The sequence below is a fragment of the Hyla sarda genome, chromosome 4 (genome assembly GCF_029499605.1).
Source record: "Hyla sarda isolate aHylSar1 chromosome 4, aHylSar1.hap1, whole genome shotgun sequence".
Lineage (NCBI taxonomy): Eukaryota > Metazoa > Chordata > Amphibia > Anura > Hylidae > Hyla > Hyla sarda.
Genome location: NC_079192.1, coordinates 172,440,897 through 172,457,691, shown reverse-complemented (window position 1 = coordinate 172,457,691; position 16,795 = coordinate 172,440,897).

Sequence of the window (16,795 nt, the reverse complement as noted above, 5' to 3'; positions counted from 1 at the left end):
AGCCCTATGCGTGTAGAGAGTTTTAGAGGCGGGGCCGTGTGCCAGCGTGACTGTGACGGGCTCCACCTCCAAAACTCACAGCACACATAGGGCTGCCGCCGGAAACCCCTGTGTGTATAGTGAGCAAGGAATACGCAGCGTATTTCCCCCTGCTGCCCTACATTTTGCACAACGTCAAATACGCTGCATATATGCCGTGTGGGAACGCACCCTTAGGCTAGGTTTCCACACAGGATTATTTTTTCTGGCATATTTTTTAAAACTGCCACTACAGGACTTAGATTTTTCCTTCCTACTGGATCCACTTCTGACTTTGGCTCATAAATAGCAGTGTCAGTTTTCCAAACAACGCCAGAAAAAAACCTATTTTTTGCAAAAACGCAAATAAAAACGCCCAATCTGCCGCATGGCCCTTTCTTTTTTTTTCTTTTTTTTTATGTGAAAAAACACTGCAGACAGATGTTATCTGCAAGTCAATAGGGAACTGCAAAATGCCATATCCACTTGCCGTTTTTCAGTTTGGTGTTTTTTTTTTTTTAAATCCTTTTGGCAGTTTTTCAAACAGACCTCTTGTTGAGACTTTGGCGTTTTTTTCAGAAAGTCTGTGGGAGTTGAAAAACGCTGTGCGGGATTTAACTTTGGTGTTTTTGCAGGCTGTTTTTATTCTTTTTTTGAACTTTATCCAAAAAAGGGATGGAGATACCTTTTTATTATATAAATTAGCAGGACGCTGGCACATGGCCCCTTCCTTTGGGGCAGCCTCCCAGTCTGATTGGGAGCACATGGTAAGTGAGCTTTTACACCTTGTTCACACTGGTGTGGGGCTGTACGGTGTCCGTTGCTGCCATGGCACCGTGTCTATGGGGAGGCGCGGCCCTGGAACTGGTCTGAGTGGCAATGGGGCTGCTCTGCCAGTGGATCATTCCCCCTGTGGGCACTGGTGTTGCGGCGGTGGTGGTCGCTGCCCAATGCTACGCCATTTTATGCTAGGGATGTTAGGGACCCACTCTAGGTGACCTTGACGACGTGGCGAGTGGGCATGTACTTTTTGATCAAAATGTATACTAACAACCTGTTACTTTTTGAATTTATGCTGAGAAGCAAGTAGATCAAAATACAAATTGTGGATGTGATCCCATGTCTGTTTTCTCAACTTGAATTTACCTTTTTTCTAAAAATGTCATAGGGTATCAAAAAAAGAGATACTGTAGTGATGGAAAAAATTGTATTTAACAATGTATATTTGTAATAATTTTTAAACAGGGATCAGTTTATGTGGGCGGGCAGGGAACTAAAAATGTAGCCGACAATAATAAAAATGTAGAAAGGGGCCATTTAAATGTAAAAATATATATTTTTTAATTATATTAAACTTTATATTAGTAATGTATTTTAATAGTGTGTGTGTGTGTGTTTAACTTTTTTCACTTTTTTTTTCTTTATTTATACATTTTTTTTAGGTAGTACTACTACTGGCCGGCCAGTGATGTGAATAAAATTCACATCACTCATTCATATTTTTCTCCCAGAGTGATGATTGGCTGGATGGTGGCAGCCAATCACTGCTCTTAGCGTGAAATATGAATCAGTGATGTGAATTCTATTCACATCACTGGCTGGCCTGAGTGTAGTGCAGAGATGCGACAGCAGGATAAAGCCACTCTGCATCTTTGCAATAGATCAGAAGTGACACCCACTGTGATCTTTCCATAACTGCAGGTACTACTGCTCCCAACATGGACCACACTCTGCTCCATGCTGAGAGATGTAGTACCTGCATTAAAAGACAGATCGCGACGGGTGTTACTTCTGACACCTGTTGCGATCTGTCTTTTAATGCATGTACTATGCTCCCAGCATGGAGCAGAGTGTGCTCCATGTTTGGAGCATTAGTACCTGCAGTTAAGGACAGATCGCAGCGGGTGTCACTCCTGATTTTCTATTGCAGAGATGCCCACCCCACCATAGCATTGTTATTGGAAAATACTAATGAGTGATGTGAATTCAATTCACAGCACTGGCCGGTTGGAGTATAGTGCAGAGATGCAAGTGCTGTATAGAGCCACAATAGATAGGATGATTGCATCGGGTGTCAGGAGTGACACCTGGGGCATTCTGTCTATTAGTACAGGTACTACTACTGCCATCATGGAACAGTCTGTACTACCTGAAAAATGTAAAAAATAGAGAAACAAAAAGTTAAACACACACGCTTTATTAACCCCTTCCCGCAGAATGACTTATATAAACGTCATGATGCGCGAACTACCAGCATAACATGACTTTTATATAAGTCATTCAGGTAACCTGGCGATGCGTGGCATCACACGGGTTAACAAGCAGAATTGCAGGTGTTAACAGCGGGAGACCACTTCTGCAAGCCCCCTCAGGACCATCTGTGAATGGTCCTGGTCAGCGATCACTGTGATTGGTCCACAGGGACCAATCACAGTGTCTCAGCTGACTTGGGGGGGCGGGGGGGGGGGGGGGTTAAAGTTAATTTCCCCCGCTCTGCCTGCCTCTAGAAGTCCAGGCAGAACAGGGGAAGATGAGAGCTGTGGTGGGGACATACTGCAGGAAAGGCACAGGGAATGGGGACTAGGGATCGGCAGCAGGCAAGTGGAGGAGGCAGCGTCGGCATCAGACAGCAGTGAAGAATGCTGTAAAGTGATCTTCAATGCTGCTTCTAGGAGTTTAAAAACTACAACTCCCAGCATGCACAGACAGCCTTTGGCTGCCTGGGCATGCTGGGAGTTGTCGTTTTGCAACATCTGAAGGGCCACAGTTTGGAGACCATTGTGCAGTGGTCGCCAATCTGTGCTCTTCCAGATGTTGCAAAAATACAACTCTCAGCATGCCCAGACAGTCCAGGTAGGCTGGGAGTTGTAGTTCTGTAACATCTGGCCCTTCAGATGGTGCTGAACTACAACTCCAAGCATGCTTGGGCAGTCTGGGCATGCCTGGAGTTGAAGTTTTGCAACATCTGGAGGGCTACAGTTTGGACACCACTACACAGTGGTCTCCAAACTGTTCTCCTCCAGTTGTTGCAAAACTACAACTCCCAGCATGCCCTTCGACTGTCTGGACATGCTGGGAGTTATAGGTTAGCAACAGATGGAGGCACACAGGTTGGGAAACACTGAGTTAGGAAACAGACAATGTTTCTCAACCAGTGACCCTTCAGTTGTTGCAAAAGAAACTCCCACATGCATGCTGGGAGTTGTAGTTAAGTAACAAACAGTGTTTTACAACAAGTGTGCCTCCAGCTGTTGCATAACTACAACCCCCAGCATGCACAGACAGTAAGGTATACACATACCCCTACAGTCCCCTCCCCAATAAAAATGTAAAACATCTGGTACGGCACTGTTTCCAAAAAGGAGCCTCCAGCTGTTGCAAAGCAACAACTCCCAGTATTGCCGGACAGCCATTGACTGTCCAGGCATGCTGGGAGTTTTGCAACAGCTGGTGGCACCCTGTTAGGGGTATTCTACTCCAGTGATTCCCAATGTCCACCCCTATGCAAATCCCTAATTTAGGCCTCAAATGCGCATGGTGCTCTCTCACGTCGGAGTCCTGTCGTATTTCAAGGCAACAGTTTAGGGCCACATATGGGGTATTTCCATGCTCGGGAGAAATTGCCTAACAAATTTTTTCACCTTTTACCCCTTATGAAAAGGTAAAGTTTGGGTCCACTCCAGCATGTTGTTGTAAAAAAAAAATTAATTTTTTTACACTAACTTGCTGATGTTGCCCCCATCCTTTTTATTTTCACAAGAGGTAAAAGGAAAAAAGTGACCATTAAAATTTGTAACGCAATTTCTCCTGAGTATGGAAATACCTCATATGTGGATGTAAAATGCTCTGCGGGCGCACAACAAGGCGCAGGAGTGAGCGCCATGTACATTTAAGGTGATTTGCTGACTTGCACAGGGGGGATGATCGTTACAGCGGTTCTGACAGAAGCACAAAAAAAAACACCCACATTTGACCCCATTTTGGAAACTACACCCCTTAAGGCTCGCTATACCCCTAACACCCCACAGGTGTTTGAAAAATTTTGGTTGAAAATAATTTTTTCACTAAAATGTTGGTGTTATCCCAAATTTTTCATTTTCACAGGGGGTAATAGAAAGAAGAAATGGTGTTACAAATTTTGGGGGGCTTTTGAGTATATAAATACCCCATATGTGGTTGTTAAGTGACCTTCTGCTGCACTATAGGGCTCAGAAGAGAGGGAGCGCCATTGGGCTTTTGGAGAGAGAATTTGGCTAGAGAGATTTGCAAAAAATGCTCCCGTCCTTAGGGTCATAATGGACTCCGTCCCCAAGGGGTTAAAGTGACAGTGGTCAGATGTGCGAAAAATGACCTCTGTTCTTAAGGGGTTAAACAAATTATTAAAATACATTACTATTAAACATTTTGAAAAAAATGTATTATAGAAAATACATTTTACATTTAAATGGCCCCTTTCTGGATTTTTATTATTGTCAGCAAAATTTTCAGATTCCTGCCGGCCCACATAAATTGATCCCTGTTTAAAAATTAATTAACATTTCATTTAAAATAAATGAATTTTGAAGGAAAAAAAAAAAAAGCCAAAAAGTAGCCAAAAAAATGCAATTTCCACTATAAAGTAAAAATGCAGGGAAAATCAGTGGCAGTTTTTTAAATAAGTAAGTGGAAACCTAGCCTTATAAAGGACTTTTTAATAAAACTTTACTTGTCTGCACTGCAGTCACCTACACCATAGGAAGATAAGGATGGTTGTACTTCAAACAGAAGATCCATTGTGCAGGGAATACAAAGTCAAAGGGTTCTTGATCACTTTGTAGTACTAAATGTTATGCAGCATATGATCATAATCCTAGAAATTTATCCTAGCAATATACCTTAATACTACAGGAATGGAATACTCCTTTAATGTTAGTTATATATGTAAAATGAAATGTAACATAGCTTCAACATAATTGTTTATTATGGTATTTGTACTATATCTGGTTGGATGGAATTTATAACAACACAAATACAACTGGAAATTTTAGTTGTATTTACACGTGTAACTCTAAGCAATACCACCTTCTTTCCTTTATTAGCAGGTTAGGTGTAAATGAAAACAATTTACAATGAATTTGTAATTAACTGTCTGAATCGGTTGTTGCAGATACCTTTTCCATTAGCCTGAAAACATTGCTGCTCTTGCTTTGTAATTTTCTCATGAGGTGGAATGTCACAATAAGAAAATAAAAAGAATGCTTTGAGTGTGCATTGATACTGTGTGTATGGTAAAGTCCACCCCTTTGTTTCATTTAGGCTAGGTTTCCACTTGTTGTATTTTTTATTTTTACAAAAAAACTAAAGATAGAAACACTGCCACAGCTTTTTCCTGTTTTGGCAGTTTTTCTGGCATTTTTTCCGGCGTCTTTCCTGGTGTGTGGAAACTGTCAAATTTGTCCCCTGTGTCAGTTTTCTCACTGCCTTCTGGGTACCACTCTATGGGTTGGATGCTGAGCGCCCGGTCCACAGTGTGTAAGGAGATGAGTGATGTACAGCATCACTACTTACCTTCCCCGGCCGTATAGCATACAGGGGTGCATAGTGTACCCGTGTATACTATACAGGAGCCGGGAATCCTGTCACCAGATTGACAGGAATCCCTGATCCTATAGCCTCTTTGGACGGTATACAGAATATACAGCTAACTATAGATAGCTGTATACAGTGTATACAGAAGATGAGGTCCACTTACCTCCCTCGCTCCCTGTCAGGTCTGTGTAGCTTCCGTCTCCTAGTGATGACGTTATTAGGGGACGGAGCTACAGACGGGAGCCAGGCTGGTAAGGGGGTGAGGCTATGTTCACATTGTCTGTTTTGTATAATGTGAACAGACCCTTCTGGCAGTGTCCTCCCATACAGGGAGACCTCAGCTGTTGCTAAACTACAACTCCTAGCAAGCCTAGACAGCAAAAAGGCTGTCTGGGCCTGCTGGGAGTTGTAGTTTTGCAACAATTGTAGGCTTTCTGTTTGGGAAGACATTGCATTATGAGCGCTCTCCGCAGTAGACAGCACCAAAAATGTCCAAACTTATTTTTTGTGTTTCTTTTTTCTTCTCGTTTCAGATTCGTGTAGGCAGATTCGGAGGTCTACTGTGAATGAACTGGATTTATTTTCCTTTTAATAAAATGGCTAACGAGGGCTGTTAAATAAAAATTTTTTTCCAATGTGTCTCGTGTTTTTTTTATTTTTTATTGAAATTTCAGGCTAAGTAGTGGAAGCTGTCTAATAGACGGATTTCATTACTAAGCTGGGGCTTAGCGTTAGCCCCCAAAACAGCTAGTGCTAACCCCCAATTATTACCCCGGTACCTACCGCCACAGGGGTGCCGGGAAGAGCCAGTTCCAACAGGCTCGGAGAATAAAAAAATAAAAATAATGGAGCTCCTAGGCCTAGGTGGTAACAGACTGGCATTATTTAGGCTGCAGAGGGCCAGTAACAATGGCCCTCACCCACCCTGGGAATGTGAGGCTGTTGCTGCTTGGTTGGTATCTGGCTGAGAATAAAAATATGGGGAACCCTATGTGTTTGTTTTTTTTACCTGTTCCTGGCACCCCTGTGGCAGTGAGTACCGGGGTAATAATTGTGGGTTAGCTCTAGCTGTTTTTGGGGTTAACGCTAAGCCCCGGCCTAGTAATGGATTCCGTCAATTAGACAGCTTCCACTACTAAGCCTGAAAACTCAATAACAAAAAAACACAACACATTGGAAAAATTATTTTATTTTAAAAAACACTCCCCCACAGCCCTCGTTAGCCATTTTATTAAAAGAAAAAAAAATCCAGTTTATCCGCAGTAGTCTTCCGAATCTGCTGTAAATCCTCTGCATATACGGATTTGAAACGAGAAAAAAAAAACACAAAAAATTAGAACAATAATGCAATGTCTTCCCTTCGGCTGTCTGGGCATGCCGGGAGCTGTAGTTTAGCAACAGCTGGAGTCTCCCTGTCTGGGAAGACACTGTCAGATGGGTCTGTTCACATTTTAGAAAATGTACAATGGGAACAGAGCCTGGCACCTGTCTGAAGTTCTGCCCCCTAACATCATCACTCGAGGGCGGAGCTACATGGACCCAGCCGGGACTGGAGGGAGGTAAGCAGACTTCGTCTTCTGTATACACTATATACAGCTATCTATAGTCCAGCAGTGTAAGTTAAATGTCACAAACCATTTTTTTTTAATATGTTGTAGTACTTATGTACTACAACATATCTCTAATATACCGTATTTATCGGGGTATACCACGCACCGGCCTATAACACGCACCCTCATTTTACCAAGGATATTTGTGTAAAAAAAGTTTTTTACCCAAATATCCATGGTAAAATGAGGGTGCGTGTGTGCGTGTGTATACCCCGATATACCCCCAGGAAAGGCAGGGGGAGAGAGGCCGTCGCTGCCCGCTTCTCTCCCCCTGCCTTTCCTGGGGTCTAGAGCCCTGCTGCCGGCCCTTTTCACCCCCTGGTTATCGGCGCCGCTGCCCGTTCTGTCCCCCTGACTATCGGTGCCGGCGCCGATAGCCAGGGGGAGAGAAGCGGCGCCGACAGCCAGGGGGAGAGAAGGGGCAGCGGCACCCATTGCCGGCGCCGCTGCCTCGTTGCCTACCCCCATCCCCGGTGGCATAATTACCTGAGTCGGGTCCGCGCTGCTGCAGGCCTCCTTCTTGCGTCCCTGCCGTCGTTGCTATGCGCTGAACGGTGCGGCGCACTGACGTCAGTGCGCCGCGCCGTGCATAGCAACGACGCTGGGGACGCACGACGGAGGCCTGCAGCAGCGCGGACCCGACTCAGGTAATTATGCCACCGGCGCCGATAACCAGGGGGTGAGAAGGGCCGACAGCAGCGCTCTAGACCCCAGGAAAGGCAGGGGGAGAGAAGCGGGCAGCGACGGCCTCTCTTCCCCTGCCTTTCCTGGGGGTGTATCGGCGTATAACACGCACACAGACTTTAGGCTAAAAATTTTAGCCTAAAAAGTGCGTGTTATACGCCGATAAATACGGTATATAAATTATTTATTTTTTGTTTAAAATATTTTACATTTGAAAACCTCCCTCCTAGTGGCCGGCTACAGCCTGATGTGATGTCACAACTTAATTAGGACCGATGTTGGCTGGGCAATCAGTCCTAATTCAGTCAGCCTGCGCTCACTCCTAGCCTGTCTATCAGACAGGCAGGAGCGAGCGCTGTTAATGCCGAGGCTGCGCGCATTGGCTCACTGGCCTCGTGCGCAGGCCGTGCCCGCCCCCAGCTGGGATGTCTTGCATGGCAGGTCGGCTCCTATACTCCTCCTCCCTGGGTAGCACATGCTGGGCCGAATCATCATTGGCGCTCATGGAGCGCCTTCTCCGGGCCCGAAGCGGGCCCCCCGTCACATTTGGGACATCCCCGTGTGCACCGAAAAATCTTTTCAGGACACAAGGATGCCCCAGTTACCTCTCTGCGGCCCCTGAAGCTCATGAAGGGACATCACTGACTTCCCGTGCATGCGCCCATAGAAGAGCGGAGCGGAGCATCAAGGAGGAGGACGCGCGCATGGTAATTCACCATTCACCAGCGGCACATCATCTTCAGTGTTCCGACCACCCCTCCTCTCTGGTCCCCTGACCTACTGCTATGGCCCATAGGCTATAGCAGTAGATCGTGACCCCGGACCAGAGGAGTGGTGGTCGGAACACTGGGGCATTAAACAGGCATACAGCCTCCAGCCATACACTGTATATGGCTGAATGCTGTATGTCTGTGGGGGAACTGTACTGCACCTAATGTGGGTAACTGTACTGCACCTAATGTGGGGGGAACTATACTGCACGTAATGTGGGGGGAACTGTACTTCACCCCAAATGTGGTGGAACTGTACTGATCCCCTAATGTGCGGGGAACTGTACTGCACCCCTAATGTGCGGGGAACTGTACTGCACCCCTAATGTGTGGGGAACTGTACTTCACCCCTAATGTGTGGGGAACTGTACTGCACCCCTAATGGGGGGGGACCGTGCTGCACCTAATGGGGGGGGGAACTGTACAGCACCCCTAATGTGCGGGGTCTTATACTGCACCTAATGTGGGGAGCTATACTGCACCTAATGTGGGGGAACTGTCGGGGGGGGGGGGGCCATCATAATGAAGTGCGCCGTCTACCAGACAGCCTTAATCTGGCCCTGAGCACAAGATCTGCTAAACAAGGAGGAGGAGACCCCAGAGCAGCCTGCCGTGCTATTGGCCGCTCATCTATGCGTGCTCCTGACAGGAATGCAGCATAGATGAGGTGAGGGCAGAAGTTGGCACCCAGCAGGCGTGAGTGACGTCGCGCCTGCTGGGGAAGTCGACTTTCGGCAGAGCTACAGCCGGCAGCAGAAGAAAAGACATTTCTAAGGTAGAAAACATTTTTTCAAAAGGCAGGGAGGCAGTTGGGGATAGATTAGCAATAGGTAGGGACAGAAAAAAAAAGTAAGATGGTGGGAGCTACTCTTTAACTCTTTCCTTGCTGGGCTGGCACATAGCGCACAGCTCAGCAAGAGGTTAAGTGAGCCAGCAATGTGTATACTGTATACACATTGCAGGCTCACTGTAAGTTCTTGCTGGGCAGTAGATATATGACCAGATCGCAGCAAGTGTCACTCCTGACACTTGCTGTGATCCCCATGTATAATGCATAAATGCAGGTAACCGCTCTTCTATGGTCCCCTGCACTGACACCTATTCATATTTCCCACAGAGAGTTGTGATTGGCTGGAACCATCTGGCCAATCACAGCTCTCTGCGGGAAATATGAATAGGTGTATATATACGGCAGTGCAGGGGACTAGTGTTGCTCACGAATATTCGCAATTCGAATATTATTCGCGAATATCGCATATTCGCGAATTCGCGAATTTCGCGAATATAGCGCTATATATTCGTAATTACGAATATTCGGGGTTTTTTTTGTTTTTTTTTTCACAGTACACATCACAGTGATCACCCCTCTCTGCTTCCAGCTTGTGTGGTGTAAAGAAGGCTCTAATACTACTGTGTGAGACTGGCGTGCGATAATTCGCATATGCGAAAATTCGCATATGCTAATTTTCGCATATGCGAATGTACGCGTATGTTAATTTTGTATATGCTAATATTCACATATGTTAATTTTCGCATACGCGAATGTTCGCATATGCGAAAATAAAACTGGAATATAACGAATATGCGAATATTCGCGAATATATGACGAATATTCGTCCATATATTCGCGAATATTCGCGAATTCGAATATGGCCTATGCCGCTCAACACTACAGGGGACCATAGAAGAGTGGCCGGCCGCATCTATACATGAGGATCGCAACGGACCTGGGGGGCGATCTGTCAATTAGTACAGGTACTACTACTCCCATCATGGAACAGTGTGTTCCATGCTGGGAGTAGTAGTACAACCGAAAAAATGTAAAAAAACACACACACATACTCCATTTTTATTATTGTGGGCTTAATTTTTAGTGCCCTACCCGCCCACATAAATTGATCTTTGTTTAAAAATGTATTAAAATGTTGTTATAAAAAAAGATACATTTCGTTAAATACAATTTTTTCCATCACTACTGTATCTTTTTACATTTTATTTAATGGTACCCTACGAAATTTTATATAATTGTACCCTCCATCACTTTTTTGGATCGCTAAAAAAGAATAAAAACCACCTGCAAAAACACCAAAGTTAAAACCCACATGGTGTTTTTCTTGGCGATTTTTTACTTCCATAGACTTCTATGGGAGGAAAATGCCAAGATTTTCTCGAAAAAACGACAAACTCTCTACAAGAGGTCGTTTTTGAAGAACTGCCAAGGAGCTCAAAATAGCCAAAAATTTATAAAAATAAAAATGCCAAAAGGATAAAAAAAAAAATGTCAAACTGAAAAACGCCAAATGGATATGGCATATTGCAGTTGGGCGTTGGGCAGAATGGGCGTTTTTATTGGTGTTTTTGCAAAAAAAAAAAAAAAACAAGTGGAAACCTAGCCTCAAGGTGGTTTAACATTTTATGAGCATGTTTTTGGTCATGATCAGCAAGAAAAAATTATGGCCGAAAATGCGCAAGTAAAATAAAATGTTCTGGAAATTTTTACGAAGTGTGAACCTGGGCTTAGAGAAAGGTGGTCAGATAAGGTAAGTGTATGTTCACACTGCAGAATTCCCGCCAAATTCCGTGAGCGGAATTACGCGCTGTGAACATCAGTGTGAATGGGTCTTCCGCGAGACCCGTTCACACTGAGGAATTTCGGCGGCAAACAATTCCGCCGCTGAAATTGTTCCGCGCAAAGAAAGAACATGTCCTTTCTTTGTGCGGAATTCCGCGAGCACTGCATAGCCGTCAATGGTGAGAGCGCAGTGCTGCGCAGTCCAGATCCCTATATCCGGTCGCCAGATGGAATCTCCGCAGTGTGAACATACCCTAAAGGAAAGGAGTTTGTTAATGGTGCATAGAAAACGTGTACATTGGTAGCTGAAGATAAATCTCATCTCCCATGTTCAGCAGTTATATTTCTGTGGCACCTAGGCTACCTGCAAGCTTGTCTGAAAAAAAAAAATAAATCTGCTTTATAGGTGGGAATATAAAAATGGACGTAACATATTTATCACTCCAGCTCATATGCAAAAAAGACATTAAGAGACAGCATACATTTTTATTTGCCAGGGCAACCCTAGCTTGTATCAATAAGAAAGTCATTTTGTGTTATTTTAACCTGGAGAAAAAGTACTGTAGAGTGCTTAGCATAAACAGTAGGAATTGTTTGTCTTAAGTCCAATTGCTTAAGTGGAGAATGCTTCAAGTCACATATCTTTTTTAAGCTTTTGGCATTTTTGCATTAATATTAGACATTCTAGAACAACTTCAAATATGGAATGCTGTGACTGCATATAAATATGGGAATTGCAAAAACAAAAGAGCTATGACAGCCACATCATGTACTAAAGGGTAGATATGTTGTTTGTGTATAATTCAATACAATACAATGATAATAAAATCTTGATCTACTATGAACTAACTATACTTGCATTATACAACCAAATAATAAGTTAGCCAGCACTATTGATTCCAAACTATTGTAAAGACCTGGCTTACTTGCATCATAGGAATAAAACACTGAACATACAAATGACAATACGTTTGCATATACCTTAGCTGCATTCATTAAAACTATATATTCCTAGTACTATACTACAGGCAATGGTTTGTTTTAGCATATTTTTTTCATCACATTCCTAGTGGCTCAGAAGTTTACATAAAAGTGGTTAGTATTTGGCAACATTGAGGGGTATGTATGAAGGCTTTTACACAGTTTTTTTACTGTGTTTTGTCACTATTTCCTTTATATATTACTTTTTGCGACAAACAGTTGCGCCAAATGGTTTAGAACATTATCACTGAATTGACGGTGTTAGTCATGATTTCAGTTAAAATCATGCATTGGTTTTGAATTCGTTAATTGCGACTTTTCGATTTGGCACAAATTTTGGCCCAAATACCTTCATGAACAATAAAAGAAGCAACCTGATTGGTTGCTAGTGGAAAATGCAACACTTTTCCAAGGCATAGGTCTGGATGAATATCCCCCCCTAATGTACAAATTAAAAACACCAAAAAAGCCCCTGGCTGTGCGAGCTTTACCTCTGTAAACCAGCCAAAGTCCCAAGGTCAGATTTAACTGCCACACAGTCAGAAAGTTCTGCTTGGAATTCTCGGGCAGGACGTGTGTGCGACAATTAATATTTTGGCGCAACTACGCTCCATTTGATGTAAAAAAAAAACATACATAAAATCACACATTAACACCATTATTGATACTTACCCCCCCCCCCCCTTGCCTTTATATTGTCCAACTTGGTTCAAATGTTTTGGGTAGCCATCCATAAGAATCTCACAATAAATGTAGATACTTTTGGCACATTACTTATGAAAGACCTGGTGTAATTCAGGGAGGATTGTAGGTCTCCTAATAATATATCTATTTTCCAGCAAGCCGTGCAAATGACTGGACAGAGCTATAGAATTGACTGTGAACAGACTTTGCCACATAATCCAGGTAGTCTTAATCCAGGTAAACCTACTAAATCTATAGAAACTATCGCCTGCAAAAAGTTGGATCCAGCAGCGAGCCAAGAAGTGAAGCACTATAGCGGCTGTATCTGGTGATCTGTGGGGTCTCAGCACCGAGACCTTGACCGATTTGACGTGTGTAACCGTATAGTTTTTTTTCCCAGTAAATAATAATGGACACAGCTACACATCAAAGCATATACAACATATTGTTTGTTGCATGTGATAAAGTAATTTCCAAAGTTTCCTGTTGATGCTGCTACCTGACTGTGCCATTTTATTACATAATTTGACACTTCATTCTCCTCTGGATCACCACATGTGCCATTTAATTCTCCTCTCCCTTGATACCTCCCTGTCCCACTTCATCTCCCCCTTGATCCCCTCCCCTGTGCCATTTTTTACCTGGCTTGTGTCTCTCAGTGGCTCAACAGGCTCAGATGTAGGCTCAGTGGCTTGGTGGGTTTGACAAGGAACGTTCTCATGGCGGCACTGATAAAACACATACTCCCGCTCCTCGTCACAACGTCAGGGGCATCACATCAGAAATCCCAGCAGTATGCTCAATGATTTAAAGTGGTCGTGGTGATGGCTGCAAGTTCAAGATCATGCACCCTGGACCGTGACCACTAAAGAACAGTGACCAGAGGCTGCTGTGGCACGGGATGGTTCTGTGACACCCTTGGGGGCTGCCGCCAACATACTAATGTGTTGCAACACAGTGTTTGAAAAAACGAACGTCGTTAGGGCTGGCTTAGCCAAAATATTATATGAAAAAGGATGCTTCCTGATGTAACTAGCTAAGAACTAATACACCCAGTAGAAACAAGACACCCTAATTAGTGATGAGCAGCATTGGCCATATTTGAATTAGTGAATATATAGACGAATATTCGTCGTATATTTGCAAATTTAGCATATTCATTATATTTGCATATTCGAGGAAGAAAACAGTGAGGGGGTGGGCAACTTTAATATTAGTTGCTAGGGATGTTGTTGATAACCTCTGACAAGTGTAATTGCTTTATTCTAATTGGCTCACAAGAAAGGAATGAATTCAAAGAAGGAATATGCGCATATGCGAAAAAGCCAATATTCATAATTTCGAATACATAGCGAATATATTCGCAATATTCGCGAATTTGCGATATTCGTGATAAAAATTTGAAATGCGAATATTCGTGCCCAACACTAACCCTAATATGGATGCAAACATACAATTATATCAAACAATATACTTTATTCAGTACAAAAACAAATTGTATAACACGACATGTTTAAAAACAAACTCTAAAGGCACAAAAAAATATGATGACAGATCTCAAAATAATCACATCAAATAACCACATATGGCAAAGGTAGTTGTACCTCCATACAAATCACAATACTGCTGTAATAGCAAAATACACAGATCCAAATGCACCCCAGGCCCCCAAAATGTGTAATATACACGTAATACAAAACTCTCCGAACTCCAGGGTAGAAGACCAGACACAAGGATGTAGTCTGACATGTCCCCCACTGAGTACCACACATTCTGTCTCCTGTGGGTGACTTCCTCATGAGTGTTATGGATTTCCAGAATCAAGAGTCATATATTTACCCATGTCCTGCTTAATGAGTGAATGAATGGGTAATGGTCGGCACTGCGGCTAGGGTCCCGGTGCACGTGTATACAAAATATCACAAATGGAAGAAATTCCCGGAACACGGTAATTGTTTTCTTTAGCTTTATTGCAGTTCACAGCTTAGCATCTGAGCTTAGCGTCTGCATGCGTTGTGGCTCCACCTGAGCCTTTCTCAACAGCTAATTACATCTTATAACATCACAGAAAGTAGGCGTACATCACTTTTAACATGATCGGCTAAGGTAGCTGCTACACAAATGGTTAACTTAAATCCAATACAAAAAAATCACATGTATATGTGTATATAAATTGATCGTTTTGTTCGGGTTTTCTTAAGGTATATTTTTTCAAGGTAAATAATTCAAAAAAGCCTCTGTTCAATCTGGAAACACAAAAATATTCCAATTAGAAAAATATTAAATGAGATGCAAAGTTTCATAGTCTCGATTGTGACCTCTAGGAGACAATGTGTCGAGGATATGTATCCAATATGCTTCTCTATGGAGAAGTAACTTTTTTATGTCACCACCGCGTCTGGGATATTGGATCTGCTCCAGTATTTGAAACCTTAATTGGGATACTGTATGTCCTTTTTGATGAAAATGATGGGGTACAGGGAGTAATAAATTATTGCATCTAATGCTAGATTTATGTAGAATTTATTCATGTGCCCATCTGTTGTAACAAAAACTCTGAATGCTAGAAATAAATTAGTCCATGCCGACATAAGCAGTGATTTGAAAATCACACACCAAAATTTTTTAGCTGCCCGCAGAAATGGCACCTTCCCATGCCTACATTGCACTCACTGCTCCAGTGTTATAAAGGGAGATCAGATCTTTCATCCACATAGAGGGACACCTTTCAAAATTAAAGGACGCTTCACATGTGATTCGTCCAATGTCATTTATGCTTTAAAATGTCCATATGGACTCATATATATTGGTGAAACCTCACAATGGATGAAGGATCGTTTGAGCAAACATAAATCTACCATGCAATAAATTATTACTCCCTGTACCCCATCATTTTCATCAAAAAGGACATACAGTATCTCAATTAAGGTTTCAAATCCTGGAGCAGATCCAATATCCCAGACGCGGCGGTGACATAAAAAAGTTACGGTACTTCTCCATAGAGTCAAATAACGTAGTGGGAACGTCTGGATACACGGATAAGGCAATATGGAATGCTTAATCTCAGGCTAGGGGCACTGAAGATCCGGCAGGGAAGTGTGGGAGGTGCAGGGACTTTATAATGTAGTGTCTGGTGTAACAACTAATTATGGGCCTACTGGCCCCTTAAATTTTAGAGCTCCTGCACACACACGCGCGTCCCCGTCTCCTAGGAGCTGAGACACAGAGGAGGAGGTGGCAGCGGATTGTGGTGAGTGATGGGCTGGGATTCACATGCGGGCATGTCCCGTAATGCGAATCCCAGCCCCCCTGGCAGTCAAGGACACAGGGACAATGCACTCATGGCCGCTGCTTGCGGCTGGAGCGCAGAGTGTGACAAGGGGTCGTGAAGCCTCTTGTGTACTCATGCTGCTGCCAGCTCTAGTCTGTGTCATTCAGTAACTACATGCTTTAGTGATGCTGCTGGTCCTAGGACATTACCTATATATATGTCTATGGTAGCACTAGGTACCATACATCTTCAATGGGAATTTCAAATTCATCTTTTATTCTTAGAGATTGTGAGGCCCTATTGTCTCCTCATCTGCCGCCAACTCCAGGCTGTGCCATTTAGACACTATATGGTCTCCTCATGCTTCAGCCATGTCCAGGCTGGCTCATTCAGCCAATATATGATTTACTGATGCTGCTGAGCCTTGGCCTGGGCCTAAAAAATTTTATGGTAGCACTAGCTATCATAAATCTTCAATTTACATTTCAAAATTCATATTTTAATCTTATGGATTTTGAAGCCCTAGTGTCTACTCATGCTGTTGCCAGCTCCAGCTTGTGTCATTCAGCAACTATATGGTCTTCTTATACTGATGCCACCTCCAGGCTCTGTCATTGTGCTGCCATGTGACATGTGA